This window comes from Vidua macroura, chromosome 11 (genome assembly GCF_024509145.1).
Source record: "Vidua macroura isolate BioBank_ID:100142 chromosome 11, ASM2450914v1, whole genome shotgun sequence".
Taxonomy (NCBI): Eukaryota; Metazoa; Chordata; class Aves; order Passeriformes; family Viduidae; genus Vidua; species Vidua macroura.
Window position 1 is genome coordinate 20,236,962 of NC_071581.1, and position 14,473 is coordinate 20,251,434.

At 45.4% G+C, this 14,473-nt stretch overlaps 1 long non-coding RNA gene across 1 annotated transcript; it reads left to right on the forward strand.

The window, feature by feature from the left end:
* The first annotated feature begins 248 nt into the window (after nt 1-248).
* LOC128812889 (uncharacterized) lies at nt 249-7,387 on the forward strand. Its single transcript, XR_008438868.1, has 3 exons — nt 249-383; nt 2,000-2,182; nt 7,218-7,387. It is a non-coding gene; the product is annotated as an uncharacterized LOC128812889 (long non-coding RNA).
* The last annotated feature ends 7,086 nt before the right edge of the window (nt 7,388-14,473 follow it).

The following is a 14,473-nucleotide window of genomic DNA, read 5'->3' on the forward strand; positions in this document are numbered from 1 at the left end:
GGATCCCTGGAATGCCCAAGGCCAGGTTGGACAGTGGGGCTTGGAGCACCCTGGGACAGTGGAAGGTGTCCCTGCCCATGGCAGGAACATGGTGATCTTTTTGAGGTGCCTTCCCACCCAAACCATTCCAGGATCCACGACTCTATGATCTCAGGAATTGTCATAGTGCAGGAACACAGAGCAGAGAAAAAAAAGGCACGATGGAGTCATGGCCATGTCAGATGTTTGTGCTCCTCAAGGATAGACAGCACCTGCCTCCCTGGAGGAAAATCCAAGGGAATTGTAGATGCCTTTGTAGCCTTGTCTGCCTTATTAGGTTAAAGGACTCCTGGTTTGGCCTTTGCCTGAGGGTATCCAGTTGCCCTTGCCCAGCAGGAGCCGAGGTATGCTGAATTAAGATGATGTATTCCGTGGACAGGTGCAAAACGGACTCGTTTCTTCAGCCAGGAGGGGAATAAAAAAGGTGGTTAGAGAGTTCCTCCTGTGCTACAGAAAACCACAGCACTGCATATCAGGGACTTAACATATTTATTATTATATACATCTTGTAAGTTCAGTGTCAGCTCTTGGCTGGGGGTGGTAGGAGATGCTGGGGCTCCTTGAGGGTGAGGACTTCTGTTCTTTGGAATATTTGGACTTTTCTGAAGAGTCTGAGGCTCTTGGGAAGGACCTTGCTGCTGCAGGGGGGCTCAGATGCCCAAACAGGACCATTTCTGGCAGCTCAATTCACTGGATGGCTTGGTCCTGCTCAGTGAGACGTGTCCCCGTGTCACTGACCCTACAACCCACGTTGCAGCAGAGAAGTTTGCTCACTGCAGTCCCCACAAGGAAGCCGGACAGAAGCTCATTATCATCTCTCCATGGCATTTATGAGGGAAATCTGCCATCCTGGATATTTTGCCCCCCCAAGTGCCACCCTCCCTGAGAAACCACGGGCATCCACGAGCCAAAAAGCAAAGCTTTTGAGTTGTCAGCATGGCTGTGGTGGCTCACAGGGAAGTCTGGGCAGACTGTGGTGTGTTTACACATTGTCCCTGAGTGACAATCCCTCTCTGTGTCCCCCCAAAGCCATTAACGCTCTGAGGAGTCAGCAGATGAACTGGAGTGGTTAAACTCATTAACACCAAGGTTAACTCCCATTGTGAAGCTCCTGGCTCGACATCAGAGGGCAATAAAACACCAAGAGCAACATGATGACTGTTATGATCAGGAAATTTGGGACATGTGTCATTAGAGGGAACAAACAGGGCAGCAGAGGTGTCTGGCAGCAGCGCTGCTGAGCGTTCATTGCCATTCACTCCCCCTCCATGTTCCTCTAATGCCCTTTATCAGCTTCCTCCGCTGTTGGGTGCAAACAAAGTCTGGCCCTTACCTGAGGGTCAGAGAGATGAGAGACAGTGTTAGACAGGATATTCCCAGCATTTTCAATGCTTCCTTTTTGGTGGGTTATGATTGTCTGACTGACACGGCCAAGCGAAAGTGCTGCGGGTTCCCGCGGGACCCGTGTGGCTGTAAAGCTCACAAACATAATAATAACAAAGCCATAAATTCTGACCTGTGGTACAGTCCGAGCCGAATAACAGCTCCCCAGCTGTGGAATATGTGCCCTTGTTGTGTGAAAGTGGCAGACCCGGGGGTAAAGTTCACCTCGTATTTGTCAGGTTGTGTAGAGCCAGGCCCGTTTAATGACCAAAACGCAGCCAAAAGCCCCAGCAGCAGGACAGATGCCCAACTGTGTTTTGAGCCTGTTATGATCTCTACTGAATATTTTGTGAGTAGAGAAAGCTTAAAAAAATACACGATGAGGGACAGATAACAGAGGCAGGGTGAAAAGTGGCAGCGATCCCACTGCAAGGGATGGGTTTATCCCCTACACAACACCCAGGATTTTTGTATCAGCACAGCTTTACCCAGTGCCTCAGTGCCTTCAGGCCATGAGGACTGGATACAGCCCAGGAGCAGGGATGAAATAACCCTCGGCTGTTTCTTCTTTCTGCAGTGATTTCTTCCCAGCCAAAACTCTGCAGCCCCAAACCCCTTAAAGACCTTAGGACGGCTCCAAAGCTTACAGAAAGCTGGGAAAGTGCACTGGGTGAATATTAGGGAAGACTGACAGAGCCATGAGCTAATTCAGATCCTTCCCAACAGAGGAGAAAGAGTTGGACACGTGGAAAACCCCCAGGTACCCCATGCCTGCCTTTGGGAGGTGCTGGGATGGGCTGGCAGCAGGGAGATGCTCATAGGAGGAGTTGGGGACAAAGCTTGGTTGGGTCTGCCTGATGGAGGGGATTTTCCAGGGAAAAGGGACTTGAGAGACAACTTCTTCATCTCGCCCATCAACCCTGCCAGACTGGGATCGTGTCCACCTCAAGGCTCAGTGACAAGCAGGAGCGGGCTGCGCGCCATCCGGAGAAGGAAGGACGAGATGATTTGTTTTTGTATGTGTTTTTCTTTCCATGTCTGCTCCTTGGAAGGAAACATGTCTGCTTTTAGAGAACAATGCTGCCCAGGGCCGTGGGAGTGAGGGACTGGGCTGTGCGAATCCCAACCCGCAGCCCGTTCCCAGGCCGGCCCTTGGCCGGGCTCAGCCCTGCACTGGCCCCTTCCAGAGGGTTCAATCCTAAATGAGGAGGGCTGGGGGCAGTTGGGAACTGCAGCCTTTATGGGGATGCAGCACTTGCTGTCCCCGAGCTGTTGGGAGCAGGGATGCTCTGGGGGATACCCCCCAAATCCCCAACCTGCACCCCATAACCTTCACTGCTACCTTGAATTTTTCCTCTGTTTCTTACCCCAAATTCTTTCTTTGGACTTTTCTTAGAGCTGTCTCTTCAAGGCATCCATTTCCCAATGGATTGGTGAGGACAATAAAATGGGGACAGGACAGCCACCAATCCAGCAGGACAATCCCCCACTTCCATCTCCTTCCTCTGGAGCCAAGAGCAGTTATGTCAGATCTCCTCATCTTGAGACAGCAAAACTCCCTTCAAAGTTGTGAAATTCCTACCACACATTCCACACCTCTATTAATCACCCCAAGTTCTGCTTTTGGAAGCACAGAGGGCTCCATGGGCTGTTGCAGTGGGGTTAAGCTCTACCAGCCTCCAGCCAGGCCATGTTTTGTCCTGATGTTCTCCACACACCAAATTTTGAGGTGGAATTTGGGCTGCAAGCTGCTAACTCCACTTGGAATGGGGTTTTGGGGTATCTCAGGGGTGCAAAGCAGCATTTTAGGGATTCCCAGCCAGTTCTCTCCAGCCTGACTAAAAGCACTTGGCATCAATTAGGGAATGTCCAGAAAGGCTGTAATTTCCATCCGTGCCTGAGCAGCACAGGAGGTGTTACAGAGGAGTCAGATACTGTGGATTTGGAGTTCTTGGGGTGAAAGGGATTGACAAGAGGTGCAAAGATACCTTTGGGAGGGCTTAGAGCTCCCAAATCTCCAGACAAGTACTGAGGTGATAAAATACATTCCAGCAGCAGGGATTAGCCAGGCATTTTCCTCATTTTGCAGCATTTTTTGTCACCTCGTAGCTCCCTTGTCACTGCAGCCCTTTGAGCCTGGCTGTGCCCAGGGATTGGGAAGGTTTTGTAGGGAGGTTTTCCTCTCTCCCAGCGAAACAAAACCCTTCTGGGGTCCTTCCTGGTGATCCTTAAGGTCTGCAGATCACCTTTAAGAGAAACCCTTGCCCTGGCACTCGAAGGAACGCTTGAACAAGGCTCCTTAACACAGCCCCGTGCCCTCCCGGCACTTCTCCCGCCCAGTCCCGGCTATCCCGGTGCTGAATGGGACCTTAGTTTTAAGGATAAACACATCCATCACAACGCTGTTTGGCCCACATCCCCTCCATGAAACCCCTTTTGAGGACTCTCTGCCCAGAGCCCGCATCCCTGCTCCACTTTCCACTCCCCAACCTGCTTTTTCCAACGCTCCCCAAGCAAAACCCCGCATTTTCCAGGAGTGGGAAGAGGCACAGGAAAACAAGGGCCACTTTAACCCCTGTTTTAAAGCTGGAGTTCCCTCCTGGTTTGGTGTATTTAGTTTGGGCACAGTTCTGAAACAAAAGGTACAAAGGAGCCAAGTTGTTGGGGCAGGGGGAGGGAAGAAAGTTGGTTTGATTTTGAGAGCCTTGGAAGATCATTAAAATTTCATAACAGGCAGGAAAAAAAAAAAAAAAAAAAAGGGGGTTGTTTGCTTCTAAGGTCTCTGGTGTTTAAAGAGCTCAAGACAAAACTGCCGAGCAGAATATTCCAGTTTATCCCGTGGAATAGGAAGGAATGGCCCCAGACGTAATTACAAGTAAGTAGAGCAGTGAGAGAGGGGAAAAAAGCTCAGGAAATCTGATGTCTAAGAAGGTTTTTTTCGCCGGGGTTTAATCAGTTTGCCCAATTGTTTGTTTGTGGTGATTTTTCTGACCTGCCTCAGTGAAGCGTTGGATACTTCGACAGCAAAACGGGCGGGACTGGGGGGATTTTGGTTTCTGGAATTTGGGGGCAGCGGAAAGCGAAGCAGGGAGCAGGGGTGAAATGTGAAGCGTGGTTTGAGAGTTTACAAAGCTGGGTTCAGGGGATGGGGTTTCACCAGTGGTCTCGCTGCTCACTGATTTTGGAGTTTTTATCCGCTGAACAAGCAACAGGAGAGAGATTTTTACAAAAGCAGGGAAATGATATCTCATTAATATTCCTACCTAGCAGGAAAAGAAGGGAATAATAACATTTAGTGGTTCTAAAGCAGCGGGGAGATGATGATGAATGTTAGGCTGTACGTGAAAACTATACAAGGCTGTATAGATTTCAAAAAAAAAAAAAAATCCGTGCTATTTCTGTTCTTGGGCTCCACTCTTTAAAAATACATTACCACTGAAATGGAGTTTTAGAAGGGAATAACAACACTGGCAAAATATTTCTTTGAAGCGCAGAACTCCTGATCTGAGAAACAAAATGGGTCATAAATCACAGAACGCATTAAGGAGCCCACAAGATATATGGAAATGTAACATTATAAAATATTCTTCTCAGGATGAAATAGCATTTAAAACCAGAATTTTATAGTGATCCAAACACTAGTAAAGGGATTATGTTCCCGTCAAGGTTGTAGATATCAGTTCCATTCTAAAATCGCAGTACGGTACTTCAAAAAATCATTAATAGTGATTAGATATTTGTATATATGACATCAGACTTATTCATGAAAAGGAGAAACTTTTAGCTCTGTATTCATATTTTATTATTAACTTACTTTTAGCTGTCTGCAATTTGTAAAACATTGCTGTGTTTAATGGCATAGTTCTTGCAGTAAAAATATATGTATCTTACTTTTTCATTTTGTTTTACCAAAAATAAACTCCATACCCTAGGAAACATAATCTTACTTATAATTTCCTGTTAAATAACCTTCAAGCTGAACACAAAGAAAATATATTTAATTATTTGCTGAAATATATAATATTTTCTGCTTTTTTAATGAGTAGAGCTTACTATCCTTCCTCTTTTTATACCTAGTCCATAAGCATTGTGCTCATGAGAGCAGCTTTATAATCAGAGGAGGAGTTTTTAAAGGAATATTGTTAAATTCAAAGTTAAATCTTATTATCTCTTGTGAGATTTGTGCTCCTAAAATCATTGCCTACAGTAAATTGCTCCTCTGATTTGAAATGTTCATCCCACAAGGAGGGTTAATTATTCCATTAGGATACAATTTTCTCCTTATTTTCCCATCTCCAGGGAAAAAAAAAAAATCAGCTTCCCTGCTTTTCAGTTTTTACACAAGTGTACAAATAAAGCACGGAGATAATTTCTGAGGATTGTCCATTTGCAAACTCCCATCATTTTTTAAGGAGTTTCCCAGAGAGGAGCCTGATCCAAGCCGTGCTGGAGTTAATGAGTCATTTCTATCTGCTGTAAAGGGATTTGGAGCTGAGCACTGGACTCCTTACAAGCTGGAGGCTGAACTGTCATAAGAACATGAATTTTATCATCTTGCAAAATCAGGAATCATGGAATAATTTAGCCCGTAGTTGGAGAGTACAGTTTGGTCTGATAATGATATTTTCCTCCATGTACTTTGGATTTACCAGCGGTTTGTGGCTAACACAGCCCGTGTCAGCTGATTTCTCACCCTCATGTTAATAACACTGTGCTTTGGCATTGTGCTTGTGTAGAAAAACAGCAAATTTTGAACCTCTGGTTTTGTTATTTTTTTAAAAAATAGACAAAGATATTATTTACAAAAGAGCCCATTCCACAGTTTGATAATTATCAGAATAGCCTGAAATCTCACCAGCTCTATTAGAAAACGGAGAAGTCTGAGGAGTCACAGGAATTCTGGAGTCAGTGAAGGTTCAAATGCTTTTTGCCTCCTTTTCTCTCTTTTATTCCTTGCTTCCCACAAAGCCTCCATTGGGAGCAGGGTCTGGAAAGGGTCAGCTCAGTCTAAGCAGGGTCTGGAAACAAGGCCCATGTTGTCACACCAGGTTTGCTCAACCCTTCCAACCCAACCTGGTCTCCATGTCCTGCCATAATTCAAATGAGGCTGTTCCTGCTGGGAACGTGGCATTCCCAGGAACATTCCCTCCTGGGAGCCAGGGCTGCGAGTCCTCCTGATTTAAGAGCTCTTAGTGATGCTGCTATTCTGACTTTACAGGCATTCACAGCCTCCCTCCTCAGCCTTTCCCTTATTTCTGTGTGGAAAGAAGTGAAGTAGGAAGGCTCCCAGCTAGATGAGTTTGTAGGGATAATTGGAGTGTGGGCTTGTAAAAGGAACCTCCTTCAGGTCACCTTTCAGACAGGAAGCTTTAAAAATGTAACTCTTCTTTAAATGACCCCCAAAAACAAGAAAAAAAAAACAACCAAAAAAAACCCCAGAAACCCCCCCCCCCCAAAAAAAAAAGAACAAAAAACCACCAACTACCAAAAACCCAACAACAAACAAACAAACAAACAAACAAAAAACCCCGCAGATTTAGTGGTGCAGTTATTTGCAGATAATGCCATTTAAGGGTCCAGAAATCTTCTGGGATTTTCCAGTCTGGACAGATGAGGGTACACAGGGGTCTCATCCCCTTGGGCCAGGGGAGCTGCCCCTGCAAGACTCCTTTCCCTGATCCATGGCCCAAAACTTTCCAAGTTATATGATCCCCCTTCAAAAAATTTTATGAATCAAGCTTGCTTGGGAGGAGTGAAAAGTTGAATTCTACTTAATTTCTGTTCTTTCTGTGCAGGAGAAACTCACAGAGCCCAGTGCAAGAAGTACAAAAGAGCCCAGAAGTGCCAGGGGCAAAATGTGACGGATGATTTCCAATGCCACTGACTTCCCAATCTGCCCCTACCCCTGGACAGAAATTTTGGGTGCCTCAGGGATGCAGTTTGCAACCTCTCTGCTCCAACACTTGTAAATAAAGGCCTTTTTATCTCTGGGGTTTCATGTTCAGAAGAAAGTTATCTGTGGCCATAAAAAACACATCTGTCGCTCTGCTGAGGGCAGAGCAGCCAAGGGTTCAGCATGGCATGGAAATGCTTCCAGCAGGCTTGCAGCCACAGCTATGCCCTTTTTCTTCCCTTTTTCCATACACTTGATCCTGACCCAGGCAGTTTCTGCTCTTTCTGGAGGGTGGCAACTCAGAAAATGCCAAATATCTGATTTTTTTTTTTTTGGGGGGGGGGGGCTTAAATAAACTGTCCTCACATGAACAGAAGGATTTTTGTTACAATATCTGCCCAAACCCTTAAACTCTCAGAAACTGCCCTCAGCACCCTCACTCATCCCCCTGGAGAGGATGAAGCTCTTTATCCTGAGGTCTGCCTCAGCACAGCTCTGTCTGCAGCAGGGCCAGGACAGGCATGGGGACGGGGCAGATAAATGAGCTTGTCATAGTTTGGGGAGCAGCTGTAAAACCCAGTGTGCCAAATTCAGCAGAGAGGCAGCTGCCCTTCCCTGCTCCCAGTGAAGTCTCTTCCTCCTGACAGTTTGCTGAAAGGATTTCCATTGTGTGGTACTTAGCACATCTGGGAATTTATTGCAAGCTGATGCTTTCTGTTTTCTGTCTCAGCGACACCGACAGAAGATGCAGAAGGACAATCCGTGCCAGATCTCTGCTCCACGCTGCATCCAAATGTGGTAAAACCCTGGAAAGCTCTGACGTAGGAGAGCCCTGCTTGTCCTGGTCTGATCCTGAATGACACTGACACCCACTGACTTCTCCCTGGAACAGATGCTGCTTAGGAAAAATACCAGGATTCGGATAAACTATAGGAAAAAAAAAAATGTTTATTTCCAAAACACAGCATTTAAATACAGGGCACTGGCATGTGTGGTAGCGATGGAGCACAACAGTGACCAAATTCCTCATGCCCTGACTTTATTACCTTACTGGATGTGGAGAAAGGGAAAGAATAAAGCCTTCCCAGGCAGGAATAAAGCCCAGCTCTCTTCTCAGACTCCATAAAGGAGCAAGGAGGCATGGTGCATGGCAGAGAGAACTTCCCTGGTCATATCCAGATGTCCCTGCCCTTTCCACCCTGCAGTTGCCCAGGAAAATGGCTGATGGCTGGGTTGTGTTATAGCAGAAAATAGGGATTTTCCAGCTGTGCAACAAGCTGTGGCCACAGGGCTCCTGCATCCCAGCGCCTTTCCCTGCCCTTTACCTCAGCTGGCCCTTTGCAATAGGCTGCCGTGAAATCGTGTTCCCAATGGCAGGAACTCAAAATAACTCATGATGTGCCTCAAACTGTGAGCAAAGAGTATCTGATCCTGCCCAAACACGGCCCTGCTCGCTTCAGAGGGGGCAATATTTACACAGTAATCAACATCTAATTCCCTTTTTCAGCCCGAATATTCCCTTGTGTGCTCAGCCACATTTTCTGCTCGTCCAGAAGATCTGCTGGGTGAACATGGGGATGTGAGGAGTGCTCTCAGGGAATGCCTGGATCCCAGGGATCATCCCAAGAGCTACAAGCCCTCACACCCCCAGAACCAAGGGTTTTCTCCTGGCTCATTTCATTCATAATCACCAAGCAGGGCTACTGAAAATTCAGATCTCTGTGCATTCCACACTTTCTAAATTAAACTTTTCTCCCATGTAAGTGAGCAAAGAAACACCCTTCTTGCCTCAAGGATGGGGAAATAGGAACAAAGAACCAAATTGTAGCCTCAAAGTGCAATTTAGAGCTCCCAGGAGACACAAGATCTCCCTCTTGCCAGCCATCCTTTTGCTGTCTTCAACAGCTCAGAATGACCAGCTGGGCAGAATGAAATTCCTTCCATTCTCAGATACTGCGATAAATATTTAATAAATAATCAAATTAAACCCGGATGTTGCTTGTATTTATTTTTTCCCCCCTTAGGTCAACATCTGTAGCTTCTCGTGCTGTTATTTGTGAAACAGCTTTATTAACCTATTACAAAAGCAGGCGTTTGTTATGCAGCAAATTGAAGTTTCACAGTCAATGGACGTTTTGTGGCCTGGGAAAAAGTAAACATCAACTGAAAAAATGACTTGTGCCTATTCTTGTTTTTGCCCAATAAGAATTAATATCAGATGTGTAAATGGTGGAATTCCTTGAAGGAAATGCATCTCCTTTGTTAAGGGACTGTTAGCTGGAAGCTCCAGAGCCTCAGATGATGTAATAGCCAGACGTCTGCAGACTTTTAGAACAATTGTCATTTATTTCCAGGAATAAGAGGAAATTTCTTTCTACTTCTCTTCCCACATCACTCATCCTAGCAGGGAAAGATGCTTTCCAAGGCATTTCAGCAGTCACTAATGGCATAGTTCTGTATGGGTCACTCCACTTGACAGATGGATTAGGGTCCAGTGTCAAACTAAGGAAAAATGGAGAAGAAATCTTCATATGAGGATGGAGACAGACTGATGAGTCCACCCTGCTGATAATGCTAAACTATTCAGGGGCTAAAGATGAAAGGTGACTGTGATGAGATGCCAAAATCCATCTGGAAGTCCATGGCTGAGTGAGAAAACACCAGGTGAAATTCAGGACAGATAAATGTCAAGTGATGTACACGGGGGAGGAGGGTGCTGGAAATGCTCTAAAGTAACCCTGCCTCTTACACTCTAAACTAACTGTAATCGTTGAGGAGAGATGGAGCTCTGAGGGTGATTATCCTGGGAAATTGCTTGGGCTTGTGGCTCTCAGGGAGCCAAGTGAATGTTAGAGACTATTAAGAAATGAAGAAGATGGATGGATGGATGGATGGATGGATGGATGGATGGATGGATGGATGGATGGATGGATGGATGATGGATGATGGATGGATGGATGATGGATGGATGGATGGATGGATGGATAAAAATATTATAGATAGATAGATAGATAGATAAAAAGATAGATAGATAGATAGATAGATAGATAGATAAAGATAGATTGACAGAAAAGGTGTTATTTTATAAACTTTAGTGCATCTCCACCTGGAATACCTGAAATCTCCCAGCTCCTAAAGGAACTAGTCAAGCTGGGACACAGAGGATGGTGCCAAGAGTAATCAAAGATTTAGTCCTCAGTGTGAGAACAATTAAATGGATTCTGTTTCTTCAGCCAGAAGAGAGATGAGTGAGAGGATCTGATGGCCTTCTCAGGAATTAGGAATGACAAGGAGAGAGCAGCAAGCAGCTGTTTGCTGTTTCTGCCTCTAACACAAAGCTCAGAAGCATGAAATGAAGCTGGTGGCTGGCAGGTCCAACGGAGCAGGAGCAATCCTCCACACCGTGCTTCGTCATCCCGTGGAACTCCTTGCCGCGGGATCCTGGGAGCGTTAAAAGTTTACTGGATGCATTCACGAAAGAAAAACTCATCAGAGGTTTTTAAAATCCATCTGGGTTTTGTATTAAACAGAAAGGCTCCATGTCTGGGTTCAGAAAGTGCCTGAGCCAGAAACCACTGTAAGCTGGGCAAGTGTTTGGGGGAAGTATTGCTGTAGGACTGACCTACATTTGTACTCTTTGCTGGGCTCTCACTACTGTTGCAGATAGGAGGTTACTTGGCATGGGCTTCCAGCCTGACCTGCTAAAGCTGTTCATATCTCCTTGCAAGCCCAGACTTCCAAGTGATAAGTAATTCCAGACAAATGCATTCCTTATGTTCTCTCTTAAATGTAATAATAATGTTAACTATTAAGTCAGGTGATGACAAGCCAACACAGAGCGGCCTCAGGTCTTGAGCTTCTCCCTTCCTGGTCCTTATTTCCTTTGCTCTGGGTTGAGGTGACCCAGGGCAGCCCACAGGTACTGTAGGGGCAGGTCTACATGGGTGGACATCAAGTCCCTCTGCCAGTTTTGACTCCAACAACCTGTGCAGGGCCACCAAGAGACAAATGGAGGTATTTAGTGCACAGCAGGGCGCTGATGGGGTTGATTTGGTGACCAGGCTCACTTTACTTTGCATCTGAAAATCACAGGTCGAGGAGTAGTGCCCAGATTTCCTCTGACTACCAAGCAACTCCAGTGTGCTGGTACAGCTCTTGGAGCTCAGGGCATTTTAAGTGGAGAGGAAAGCTCAGTTAAAAACATTCCTTTTTGGCTCTAAACTAGCAGAGACCTCCATAAGAGATGTTCACAATCTTGCAACCAGCTCCTCCAACTCTAATTGCCTGAGCAGGAAGATTAAAACAGCTACGATGGTTTCTGGGCAAATATCTCTGTGTTTTAGTGAAGCGTTTGATAGTCCCATAAAATCCAAACTGAAAGCTTGACTCAGTCTGGCCTGGATGTGAGTACTTGTCTGTGGTCTCTGCATTGGCTGGAATACCACAACCCAGGATAAAGTTTGATATGTCACGTTTGAGGAGATGAAGGAGGTGCTGCTTGGAGAGGAAAGTGCGTTAAGCCTGACTTTATCTAATTTCTTCATGGATACACTGGAGGGCACAGCAAACAAAGTGTGCGTTGGACTCGCAGATGGGGGAAAATACTCGGGAAAAACACGGGAGATGAATTCCTGGCAAAGCTTCAAGAACTCAGGATAAGTCACCTCCAGCAGAAAAAGCCTCCGTGCATAAAGGGGATGTGACCACCACGAAGGAGAACATTTGGTCTCTGCTGGTTCTAGGACATGGCAGTGGAAAACTTGTCCTTTGTGAGGCTCCAGAAGGAGAGATGGAGCTGAATCAACCACGGAGATAACAGCTTTCCAAACTATCCTCATGGTGATCATCTTAATTCTTGAATGCTGCTCCACTCAGGGAACCTCAGGGAGGAATCAACACCCCAGAGAGAATTCTGGGACAAAGAAGGAAAAAAAAAAAAATTTAAAAAGTAATAAAAGTAATGAAGAGCCAAAGGGGAACGGCTTATGAGAAAAGATTAAAATACCTATATATGGCTAAGTTGTCCAAATTACGACTAAGGGAGGATGTGATAACTGTCTGCATGTATATGAGGGCTGTAAACCACTAGGAAAGGAAAGGCATTTTTTTTGATTGGCATAAGAAGAAATTTCAGAGAAATCCCATTAAATTAAACAAAGGAAAACGTTGAATGAATAACGGGAATTGTTCCTAATGGTAAACTTGACCAGAATTTGCAAAATGTTTTATATAAATTGATCTGAAAAAAACATCAAGGAGATGTGAGAAAGCTGCTTGGATCCCAGTTATTAAAGATATTGGCTTCTCATGCTTCCTGCAGCAAAGCAAGGAACAAGAACAATCGAACTCAATGGAAAGGGTTTGGCTCTCTTTGTTTTCTGGTGCAGGAAACCAACGATTTTAGAAAACTCTGCCAACGGTCTCGTTGCTAAAAATGCAGTGAGTGCATCCAGAAAGCTCAGTCACAAAAGAACATGGGTTTCTGAGGGCTTAGGGCTGAGTCTTCCGTCTTTCCAGGTTTTCAAAATATTTCTCAGCTAACCCTGCCAGAACAACCCCCTCGACGTGCTGCAGCCAGGAGAGCACAAGGTGTGATGAACGGGGGAAGGAGCATCATTTACATTCCCAGCACAAACATCAGCCCATGCAGGACAAGCTGGGCCAGGTCCAGCTTTCTTGAAGTGGTTTTTGACCAGAATTCCCAGCGAGGTGCCCAAATGTGGGCGAGAATTCCCGTGTTGTCCTTGTGGGATACCCAAACCACAGGTGGAGTCCGTACGACCTGGGGAATGTCCACACCACCATAAGGCCCAGATCTCCTACTGGGAGATGTTTAGAGCTGGCAGAGGCAGTGAAATATGGAATTCCTCCCTGGCACTGGGATCCACGTTCCTTTCTCAAAACCACTTCCACCAGTGGAGGCTGAGAGCAAGTCCTATGCCCCAGTGTGACATCTAATTGAGGTGTCCCTGGTGGTTTTCCTCCAACAGGAATCACGCAGCAGATTGAATCCTAGAATCCTAGAGTCCTACAATTATGGAATAGTTTGATTTGGAAGGGATCTGAAAGATCATCTAGTCCAAACCCAGTGCAATAAGCAGGGACAGAGCATCACAGAATGGTTTGGATTGCAAGGGACCATAAAGATCACTTTGTGCCAACCCCACTGCAGTGGGCAGGGACACCTTCCACTATCCCAGGTTGCTCCAAGCCCCATCCAACCTGGCATCTTCAGCTGGATCTGACCCTGGATGTTCCCATGGGTGGAGTGAGGAGAGGTCTTTGACAAAGCTGTTGTGCCAAGATTTGGGTTTGGCCATGAAAAAGTGAAAGCAGCTTTTAACACTGACACGTGGGATTCAAAGAAAAATAGCAGGTGAGCAGATGAGAGCTCAGATCTCCTGCAGGCACCTGGATATTTTCTTGCTAATCTTGCAAGATGAAGGTTTTATTTTGAAAACCTTGAGTTTCTCAGACCCATTTTGATTCTGGAATAATTTATTTGGTCTTAGATGAGTTGATTCTGCAAGGAACTTGAAGAGTGAGCACTTCCACTGAAGCTATAGCAGGGAAGGAGGAAGCAATCCTCACCTTTTTGAATCTTTGCACAGTTTGTGTCACTTCATCGCCACCCTACGAAGGCTGTGCTCTTAAATCAGCTCTCTATCAAATCCCTGGATTGCTGCAAGCTAATCAAATCCATGGAGGTGCCTGGCATCAGTTCAATAATATGGATTGTATCAAGACTCAGGATTTTCATATTTCAAAGGCTGTTATGATTTTTAAAATCCCAAACAGGGCCGTATTTATGCACAGCCCCTTGCTGTGTGCTACATTATCCACTTAGACTCACATTAAAAAAATAAGCTGTAAACACTTTTGATGAAAGGGTTGGACACTTCGTTTACACCCCGAGAATGAACTTTTGTTTTAATGCCCAATTTCACTTTGGTATTTAACCTTTCCCCTCTGTTTTACATATATTCTGTCATTTCGTTCCAGCTTGCTATTTATTTATCTTTGTGCAGGGAAGAAAAAAAAAAAAAAAAGGAAATAGTATTTAAAAAAAAAAAAGGATAAGTAAATACATTTACAAAAAAAGTGTTCACTCAGCTCTTAGCTAAATGTATGCATCAAATCAGAGTCTGTTTACCCTGA